Raw genomic sequence first — 10,747 nt, 5'->3', positions numbered from 1 at the left:
AAAACGACAGAACACATTAGATTCTTTACTTGGTTGTGTTATCTGAATAAATTGAACACCAATGAGGTTAGAGCCAAGAAAGATATGACGCAGGGTGAAAACTGTAGTAACTGCCAAGGACTATCGGAATCGATCGAGCATATTCTCCGACGATGTAACACAGCGAAGCAGGTGTGGGAGGAACTACCAACAGAATGATCAGTTTGACATGATGGAGTTAAAGAGATGGTTAAAAGTTAATTGTCATTCGAATAAAGACTGGGGAAATGGACTAAAATGGGGAACTCTCTTTTCGACTAAGCTATGGGATTTATGGAAAGATAGAAACGATAAAGTGTTCAATAGTAAGGTGGAGAACCCTAGTAGAGTTTCCTACCAGGCTACCAAACTAGCTAGAGATATTTGCGTAGCAACGAATATTGCGAGCAGAAACATCGCAAAGGAACCAATTTGGGTTCGTTGAAATAAGCCTCCGAGGAGTTGCTGGTTATTGAATACAGATGGGGCTTACAATAAATCGACAGGGTTAGCGACAACAGGTGGACTAATCCGAAGTGATGAAGGTTCCTGGATAGGAGGATTCATGACAAAAATTGGGAAAACAAGCAGTGTAAGAGCTGAGCTATGGGGCGTGAGACAAGGTCTAATATTAGTCAAGTCCTTAGGGGCGACAAGTCGTATAACGGAAATGGATGCTAAGTGGGTTGTCGATATGCTAAATGCTAACCAGGATGAGGACCATGAGGATAATGTGATTTTAAAGGACTGCATGAAGCCGGTAAAAGAAGGTTGGGTGCGCGAGGTGAGACACATTTGGCGAGAAGGGAATAGATGTGCAGACGGCATAGCCAACTTGGCGAAAAATCAAGTGGATTCCACCACAGTGTAGGATGAACCTCCAAGCGAACTCCTTCCCTTGTTAGATGCGGATGCTCGGGGCGAAGGAAAGCTTAGAATGTAAGAGAAGCTGTTTCGGGCGACCCTGCTTATCTACCTTTTGTACCCAAAAAAAAATGATACAAATCTATTTTAAAATAGACAAACCCTAAAAAGATGTTAAAAGTAAGATAACCAAGCGAAATCTAACCTTATGTTGCTTTGAATCAAGTTTCTTTAACTACCCCCATTAGAATGAAAATATTTTAAGTATTTAATGTTTGGATTGAATATTATTGTCAAATCTTTGATTTTTTTAATTAATTTACGAGTATGTACATATATTTATATGCCATCATATACGTAATGAGAGAGGGAGACAAAAGCGAAACCAAATATTATTGTTGTTGTTTGGATTCTTGAATTGACGAGGTCAGGAGAAGGTTGAGACTGAGAACGGGGGACCATTAATCGATCGTGAATAGCATATAAACATATGAGAACCACTGCCACATGGTGTTCACACCATGCTCCTTTGCCGTGTCTTTTCTCCTCGCAAAATAAGTACACCAAAAAAGATTTGAATCATGATCTAAGTGGATCCATGGATGTACAAGAGCATCATAAATCACTTTTATACGAAGAAGAAAAGAAAGGAGAGGGAGAGGCACTTGAAGAGGTGTAAACACCAAACTGCCGCCTGCCTGTCCCCTTCCCGTGTCTAAAGCTTCCATTGCAATCTTAAGTTGAGACTTGAGATGATAATATCATTCATGTCATCTCTTCAATAGAACCGGATGCAAATAAATTCAGTTTAGCTTTTCATAATTTAAACACTGCGAGCAGGAATGTATCGTACCCTAAAAAATGGCACAGATTCAAGAAAACTGATTATATGCATCTTTTTAAGTGCTTTGTTTTTTAATTTCAATTTTTTCTCAGAGAAGCACTAATTAATCACAAATCTCTCTCTTATATTATTCAAAAATGGCTTTTGAAGTATATAATACACAAATTAAGCAAATGGATTAGACTTTTTTCAGAGAGTTGGTGGGTGGATTTTTGTTTTTCTTACAAAGGATGGATAGAGAAGAAAAATGGAAAATAAAAATAAAAAAAGTTGTGGCCGCATATCGCCCATCAGTTTTGTTGAGTATCCCACAATTTCATTAACCAATCCTCTTCGCTCAGGTTTCATATATAGAAGATATTCACAGAAAAATAATGGAGATAATAATCATATAGTAAATACTATTTGCGCCATTATACTTCATTAATAATGCTTAAAATCTCCTTTTGTTGACAAAAAGCAAGAAAGATGACAGTTTTACCCAGAAACCAATAATTTCCACCCTGGTACACAGTCTTATTAGGCGCATCAAGAGGGAGATAGATTCTTATAATTGTGATTGATTATTGTCTACTAATTGCAATCAGCTGTTGTATAAATTTTGAGTTTCTGTTTTTTTTTTTTTGCATCATGCATGTTTCAAGTTAATCTGAAATCTCCATTAACAAGGTTGCCAGTAGTTTTAATTTTTTAGTTTCTTTATTTGCCAGTTTCTATACAAAAAGATGATTATATATAATAGTTGAGCTTTTATGATGCTAGCATCGATGGAGAGATGGATTCTTATAATATTTGTTGACTGATTGTTCACTAATTGCCATCAGCTTGTATAAATGGCCCTTTCTGAAATTTTGGGTTTCTGATTATGTTCCATTTAAGCATCAAATTCTGAGTAAATGTGAAATCTCCGTTAACATCCTTGCCGGTTCAACATTTTAAGAGGAAATTTGCTGTTCATTTTTGGATTTGCAGATCCTATATCTTTGGTTAGAGATCATCGAGCAAAGGAAATATTGAGAGCCCATGGTGTAACAGTGAGATCTTACAATGCTGATTTACTTTATGAACCTTGGGATGTTACTGATGATAATGGCTGCCCCTTCACTACTTTTTCTGCTTTCTGGGAAAAATGCCTTAGCATGCCTTTGGACCCTGAAGCTCCACTTCTTCCACCTAATAGAATAGTTTCAGGTTATTCTCCATTGAATGCCCCCTTCTTTTCCTCACTGTCGGATGCATATCGGATATGTGTAGGAGATATGATCTCCCAAAGACCCTCCAAATACTTGAAAAATTGAAATACCTGTATATGTATGATTATCCGAATTTGAGTGAAATATTATTTTTCCCTATTGTTAATGCTTTTGATATTGCTGCATTACTTTGCTCTAACATAATTGATTTACATTAATGCATTGAACTTCAACAATATGAAATTTTGAAATTCGGGCGCAGCTTGAGGCATTTTTAGCTTTAGATTGCCATATCCTTGTTGAAATTGTACATGTTTATTGCTCAATCTCTGTTTTCAGGTGATGTGTTAACTTGCACCATGGATCCGTTGGTGTTTGAAGACAAATCTGAGAAGGGAAGCAATGCGCTTTTAGCTGGAGCATGGTCAACTGGATGGAGCAATGCTGATAAGGCTTTGACAACATTCATTAACGGACCTTTACTTGAGTACTCAATGAACAGACGTAAAGCTGATAGTGCAACAACCTCATTTCTTCCCCCCCATTTACATTTCTGGGAGGTTAGCGTCCGAAAAGTCTTTCATCTCGTCCGAATGAAGCAGGTTTTATGGGCTAACAAGGGAATAAATCTGGTGAAGAGAGTGTAAACTTGTTTCTCAAATCAATTGGTTTGAGAGAGTGCTTGAGATACTTGAGTTTTAACCATTCTTACAGCCATGAAAGGCCTCTTCTTGGGCATCTTAAGTTCTTCCCTTGGGCTGTCAATGAGGGTTATTTCAAGGCATGGAGACAAGGTAGAACTGGTTATCCACTAGTTGATGCCGGCATGAGAGAATTGTGGGTCACTGGTTGGCTACACGATCAAATTCGGGTTGTCGTTTCGAGTTTCTTTGTCAAAGTTTTGCAGCTTCCGTGGAGATGGGGTATGAAGTATTTTTGGGATACCCTTTTGGATGCAGATTTAGAAAGCGATGCTCTCGGTTGGCAGTATATATCCAGTACTCTTCCAGATGGTTGTGAGTTCGATCGTATTGATAATCCACAGGTTTGGCTGCAATTGTTTTTATTTCTGTTTCATGAAGTGTTTGAAATCTAGTTTATGCATTCTCATCTAGTTAAAAGTTGTTTTTCAGTTTGAAGGTTACAAGTTCAATCCAAATGGAGAATATGTCCGGCGGTGGCTCCCGGAACTTGCAAGACTTCCAACTGATTGGATTCACCATCCTTGGAATGCTCCTGAATCGGTACTCCAAGCCGCTGGATTTGACCTTGGGTCGAATTACCCTCTGCCTATTGTAGGAATAGATGCTGCAAAATCTAGGTTAGAAGAAGCACTTTCGCAGATGTGGCAACTAGCAGCAGCTTCAAGAGCTGCATTATGTAACTGAGGAAGGCCTTGGAGAGACTACCGAACCGTCACCTTTTGCGTTTCCGCAAGACATACAAATGGAGGAAAACCTTGAACCAGCAAGGAACAGTGGTTCAGCTACAGCTGGGAGATACCAGGATCAGATGGTTCCTAGCTTGAGTTCTTCATTGTTGAGAGGTGAACACGAAGAACCTCCTTACTCTCTTCGAACATCTGCAGAAGAAAGCAGAGCTGAAGTTCCAAGAACTATAAATATAAATCGAGAACCGCAAAGAAACACATTAAACCAAGGGATCTCGGAAACAGTTCGCAAGGAAAACATGTTGCCGCAACTTAACTTCCCAATGGGGTTGAGAAATGCTGAGGATTCCACAGCCGAATCATCTAGCAGTAGTAGTAGAATAGAAAGGGATGGGGGAGTTGTTCCGGTTTGGTCCCCACCTTCTTCGAGTTATCCAGAGCCATTCATAGGGGATGAAAATGGTATCAGCGTGAGCTCATCTTATCTACAGAGGCATCCGCAATCCCACCGAATCGTTAATTGGAGGCAGCGGTTATCTCAAACCGGGTAAGTACTTCTGAATCATTATTCCATATCTAACCGATCAATTATCGATTTAATATCACTGTAACCATGACTGCTTCGGCAATATGAATCACAGGTAAAACAAATACACACAGAAGGCAGTGGCCTAGTACATGCGGAATGCTCGGTCTTGTGGCCAGATTGGACGATAAAATGTCGTGTTATCGACCCCATCTATTGTCCCCCCAATCTATTTCGATCTGCAGTTTACTCTGGACTTGGATGCATGTATCTGCTATCCTTTGTTCCCGATGTTCTACCATATTCATAGATCTGCTGTATAGTATTTTTTTTCTTCTTCTTCATCAGGAAGGGAAGAAGAGAATGATGGTAGAAATGTTGTAATCCTGTAATAAAACCAGGCTTTTGTGTATTCACATTTTGACTAATTAGGAAGTTATTGTATTGTATAAGCCATTCCTATGTTTCTTCTGCATTTTTTTTCTTGATTTACTTATAAATTTTCAAATATATGAAAAAGTTTAGAGAATGGAATATGTATTACACACATACTTTTATTCGATACTCGAACTCGAGATTAAGTATTTCAAACCATGTTACCCATTGAAACTAAGCCAAATTGGAGTTGAAACCAAGCCTTGTAGTATGTACGAATTAATTGCATCATAAATCAATTGGGGCCATAATTTTATTAAACATGATTATAATGTATTACTTTTTCCATCTCAAATAATTGTTACACTTTTAAATTTTTTTAATAAAATATATGAAGAATTTATTATCAATAAAATTTTGAAAAATAGATATTTTTCACTAATAATAGTTCTTTATGATATTCACTAATAAAAATATTTAAAATTATTAAAATTTACGAAATTGCATTTTCTTATTCTTTAGATCATCTTCCGTTGAATATGAATGATAGGGGAAAAAAACATTTAATCATAAATGGCACTGCCGAGGAATTCTTTTTCCTTTCCCCTACAGTTCCAGCTCAATGCATTTGCTTATTCTTTAGATCATCTTTGCAATCTTAATCATGTAGTTGTATAGTTATAAATGAGACATACCATGAATATTAAAATCTAATGCTATACTTCTAACTTGTAATGGTGCCTCGGGTTTGAGTACTTACAAGGTCGTCGTCCTATGTGTGCCTTACGGATTCCTAGGAATCGTCGTCGTTGGTGTCATCAAGTTTTGTTCTTGTTTTCCTCAGTTATCTTCATGTTTCTCGTTTCCGATCTAAATATATGGTTAAGCATGCACAAGATGAATTTGAATACAGAGACTTGAACTTCGAGTTTCTCTCGCGAAATGGTTCTTAGCTTGCTTGTCTCTTGAAGAAAGGTTTCTGACAGATAAGGAGTCTCTCGTTGTTACTTCCGATTTCTACGACTCGAGCCTCCCATTTCAACTGCCTCCTTAGAGCCCTAGCTGATTCAATAAGCGGAGTCATGTCGCGGATGATTATCCAACCCTGCACCGATCATTGAATATCATATTAAAACATAGCACAAGAAAACAATTCCACTGGAAGCATTTGAAAGGTCGATTCATAGTTGATTGAGTTTAAATGATCAATTTACTTCTTAACACTCTTCTGGTGATACAACAATCAAGCAATTCCTTAAATCTACAATTTAGATTATGCAAAAAATACATAAAGATTAGTTTGATAGATGATACTCAATGAAGTATATGAAAAGCTGTTTGCATGCTATGAGTGTATGACTCATGTTGCTTTGACATCGGTCATTCATGCAGTCTGATTTGTAAATCGATAGCTTGGGTTTTGTACCTCGGGACGAAGCAACCGGTCTATCTCGGTGAATATATGAAGCATGTTGCACCTCCAATGCTGACTAGATTCGAGGGATAGAAGTCCTTCTACATGTACCATATCGTAAGTTCTAGGATATGTCGGAAATGCTTCACACCTGAAAGTGATACAAATGGATCATAAAGCAAATAAAAGTCGAAACAGAAATGGAAGCCATTTGTATCTTGAAAAAGCTGATAAATGAAGAGCGGCCAATCAACTTTGAACCATGTCAAATAAATGGTGCCCTGACCTGAAACTCAAGTTTCGATGAACACCATCGAACCATAAACAGAATAGGCATCTTCTAGCAGAATAATACTTTCTGCAAACACAAGTCGGTAAACTCAAGTTTGCTTCCCTTTTAGTCTTATGAAAGTCATAGGACGCATGCATTTTAATGTAAACAAATAATTTCTTAGTTCGTTGCATGTAACTTTATTTTTACTCCACACTAAAAAGCATATTACGGAGTATTTAAGTTGCTAAAAATCATATTATGGAGAGCATATATTAGAACAACACAACAAAAACAATAAAGAAAAGTTCAGCTAGCAAGGAGAATCACCAATCATGCAATACAATCAGGGGAAGGTAGTTAGGTCCAGTTGTTGGGACTACATTCATCACCCAGACAGATTTTCCCGGCTTCCAGTAATGCAGCATTCAAAACCCCATAGCGTGTATTCATGTCTAGCACATTCCTGAGTATGTTATAAGGTGGAGAAGGGTCTTCTTCATCGGGTCTCTTCGGATGGTCGGAGAATATTAGGGGTGACAGAAGAGACCAATAATTATGAACAATTGTCTTATAGTTTGCAGTATCCTCATTTAGTTCTTCAGATTGAAGACGTGATAAGAAAAAAAAAAAAGATTAGCAAATAGATTATCAGAGTGGCAGTAAGAAATTTTTTAATCATTGCCTATCATGAAAGAATAGCGACTTGTAACATAAGCAAGAGAAGAACATCTAATTACCATATAGAGCTAGTTCAGTTGTCTTTAAGTTAGACCTAGAAGGCCAGGTTGCCCTCTCCACGATAGGAACCCATCGGCGGCTATGCATACCACCAATGCAGTTCTGAAGGGGTCGATAATACGGAGATTCAGCATCTTGTCCTCTGCTACAGATAGAAGGACCTGAACCAGGCTTCCTGGACACAAATGATTCAAACAGTCAAAATGAATTAACTTTTGAAGAAAGTGAAAGTAAATCAAGAAAACAGCCTTACCGGGAGCTATAACAACTTTTTTTACTAGTCTTTTTCCACACAACAGTTTTATCTTGTTGGGACATCAATTCCCAGCAGAGATTTTCTGCCAAATCACGAACGAAGTTCCATCTTTTCTGTTTCACTTTGTCCGGCGAGAACTGTGAACATTGATAAGAGGTGAAGTCCACACAATGTATCCACCAGGCTTTAGAACTCTATCAACTTCGATCAAGAAAATACCGCCTGCACCGCTCATTTAACATAAAAGTTTAACTAACTCTAGCTCAAACACAAAAACGGAAAGAACAAAAAGGTTTAAAATGTCACACAAGTGAGTTGAAATATGTTTACAAATCATAATTAGCAAATACTATAAAGGTCGATAAAGGTCTGAACTTGCAATGAAAAAAGTGAAGTTTACCATGGTTTTAATGTGTTCTTTTAAATTATTTATCAGATGGCAGATCTGAACTGCCAACATATGCATCGAGTAGCAGTCAAAATGAACCTTTCGGCTTTCGCTAGGAATTTATCACATAAACAAGACTTATCATTTTAAATAAGGCAGGTTGGAAACTGTTATAACTGATACCTTCTTGATCCCAGTCAATACCGCAGAATGCACAATGCAGCAAATCAAAAGAAAGAGATGGATATGGTAACTGTTTTGAACTGAAAGAACCCATCATTGCAGGAAGGCCCCTTTCGAGAGTGAGTTGAACTTGACTGCCTGAGGACTCAATAGTTTGCAATGCACATGGTTAAGATCTGTTCGGAAAAGAGATGTGCTCTAAAGCTACCATAACCACATCCTATATCCAAGATGGTTCGAATCTGCACGGGTAGCCTAATTGATTATGTAAAAGAAACTAAGTACCAGTCTTGTTCATAGTAGCTATTGAGAATGGTTAAAGCTAATTCAGCCCATATAACCAACATCGCAATGTGCAACAAGCCAAATGTGGCAACTATTGCATCACTAATAAGTAAGAATTGATAACATCAAATCGTATGTGAACCTTGAAGCAAAACAGGTATAACATTACCAGAATAAATTAGATGAAGTAAAAATCATGAACAACGGAACACTACAAGGTCGACAAGTATGTTCAAGGAAAATTTGGCTTACCCCAGCTTGTATGAAATTAGATTCATCCAATCATCTCAGCAATTTGATGGAAACAGTCTTCCACATCATCAAACATGGATGATGCTGAACAAAACGAAATCTGTTCTTCCTCCAACATCATCATCCTGCAGTTGCATAAATGATAAATCACTTGAGATGAAAAAACACTTCTTGAAGAAGGAAGTTAAATGTGGAAGCTGACCGACGAGTGAAACACTCCCTCACCTCTTAGTTAAGCTACCCGAGGAAAATACCTCTTGACCAGTGATTTTAACATATGCAACCCAAAAGATCTCTCTCCCAGTTGGCCACCTAAGAGGAATTTTGTAGTTCAAAGGTGGAAGAACTAAACAACTTTGCCTAGACCCTTGCCGACATTCTCGATCATACCCCTTACCGTCAGAAAAACCCGAATCAAGATTCTCCGAAACGTTAAAACAGGGAATATAATTCTCCAACTCCTCAGGACAGAATTCTAGTTCTCCCATCTTTGAAGCGCCTAAAGAAAGCTCCCCAATATCCCACAAATCTGAAACAAGCTGCTCTTGAAGTCTCCTATAACTATGAAATATATGATCTCTAGATGATGTTGAAATGGAAAGTGTCCACCAAAGTGAACCAGTGAGAGCAAGAATCACAATCATAACTAAACTTGACTTCAAAAACAGCATTGTCAACCTATGGCGGCTTCTTGGAGCCCCAACAGTGAAAGGATCAAATGCAAAACCATTATCAGTGGCATCATATTTTGAGGGAGAATTATCTGCAATGGGTAGTCAAAAAAGGCAACCTGAGGGAAGAATGATCTCTATTCAATTCTTCCTTTTCGGTTTTATTTTTCACTTGTGATTCCAATAGATCATTGCTGCTGCCTGAGATCCGTCTTGCAGATACACCTTGATGCTGAGGCCTTGACATTTTTATAACCTGAAATCCTCAACAGTTAGCCAAAGGGGAAAATGGTTCATCTTAAGCAATGAAAATCTTCATTAAGATAAACTTGAAATGAGATCCTTTTTTCCCAGTTTTAAGATACTAGATCCATAAACCCTGCTGAAAGTGGAACTCTTAGAAAAACAAATTTTGAAGCAGAATTTGCTTTTTTTTTTTAGCTGTTCACAGACTGAAACAACAAAAGGTAAACTTAAGATTCGAATGAAATAAACGGAAAGTGAGGTAGAAACATCGAGTGTAAGCTCATTTCCATTCAAAATCACTTGCCTTCAATTCAAATCCACTCCTGTTTGTTACCCGAATCTAAAATATAATGAAAACCAAGGTTCAGATGGTCAAAACCCATTCCAGATCAATCATTTAAAAAATCGAAGTCATATCAAATTGAAAAATACATTTTGTTTGTAAAAGCAGAGCTGGAAATTGAAAGATAACGTAAAACAAGCCTTGTCACCGAAGTTTCATCAAATGAGGATTTAAGAACTCTATTCTAGCATTTTGAACTACACAAAACAATTGCAAGTTGCCGTTTATACTGTAAGTGTGTTAAGTAAACGAATTTTCTATCCATCCAATCACGACAGAGCCCGTGAAAAAGCTGAAAAAATTGAACTCTTTCTATAATCGTAGCAAGAAGGCATGAATTAAATACATGCAAAGGTATTTAATAAAAAGTGATAAGTTTAAAAAACAACCAAAATAAATTTTATCAACCTAACTTTTATCTTCAGACAGTATCCTCTGCTATAAACGCGCAAAAGCGTCACCATTACAGCCCGAGCTAGCCAAACTG

The 10,747-nt window shown here is 37.5% G+C and overlaps 2 pseudogenes; one reads left to right on the top strand and one right to left on the bottom strand.

The window, feature by feature from the left end:
• Positions 1-2,559: 2,559 nt before the first annotated feature.
• Positions 2,560-5,023, top strand: LOC120118290 (annotated as a pseudogene).
• Positions 5,024-5,866: 843 nt separating this feature from the next.
• LOC120118670 lies at positions 5,867-10,438 on the bottom strand (annotated as a pseudogene).
• Positions 10,439-10,747: the final 309 nt, after the last annotated feature.

This window comes from Hibiscus syriacus, unplaced genomic scaffold, assembly GCF_006381635.1.
Source record: "Hibiscus syriacus cultivar Baekdansim isolate YM2019G1 unplaced genomic scaffold, ASM638163v2 tig00110328_pilon, whole genome shotgun sequence".
NCBI lineage: Eukaryota > Viridiplantae > Streptophyta > Magnoliopsida > Malvales > Malvaceae > Hibiscus > Hibiscus syriacus.
Note: the sequence above shows the minus strand (reverse complement) of the source record. Positions and strands in the feature narration are given on the sequence as shown.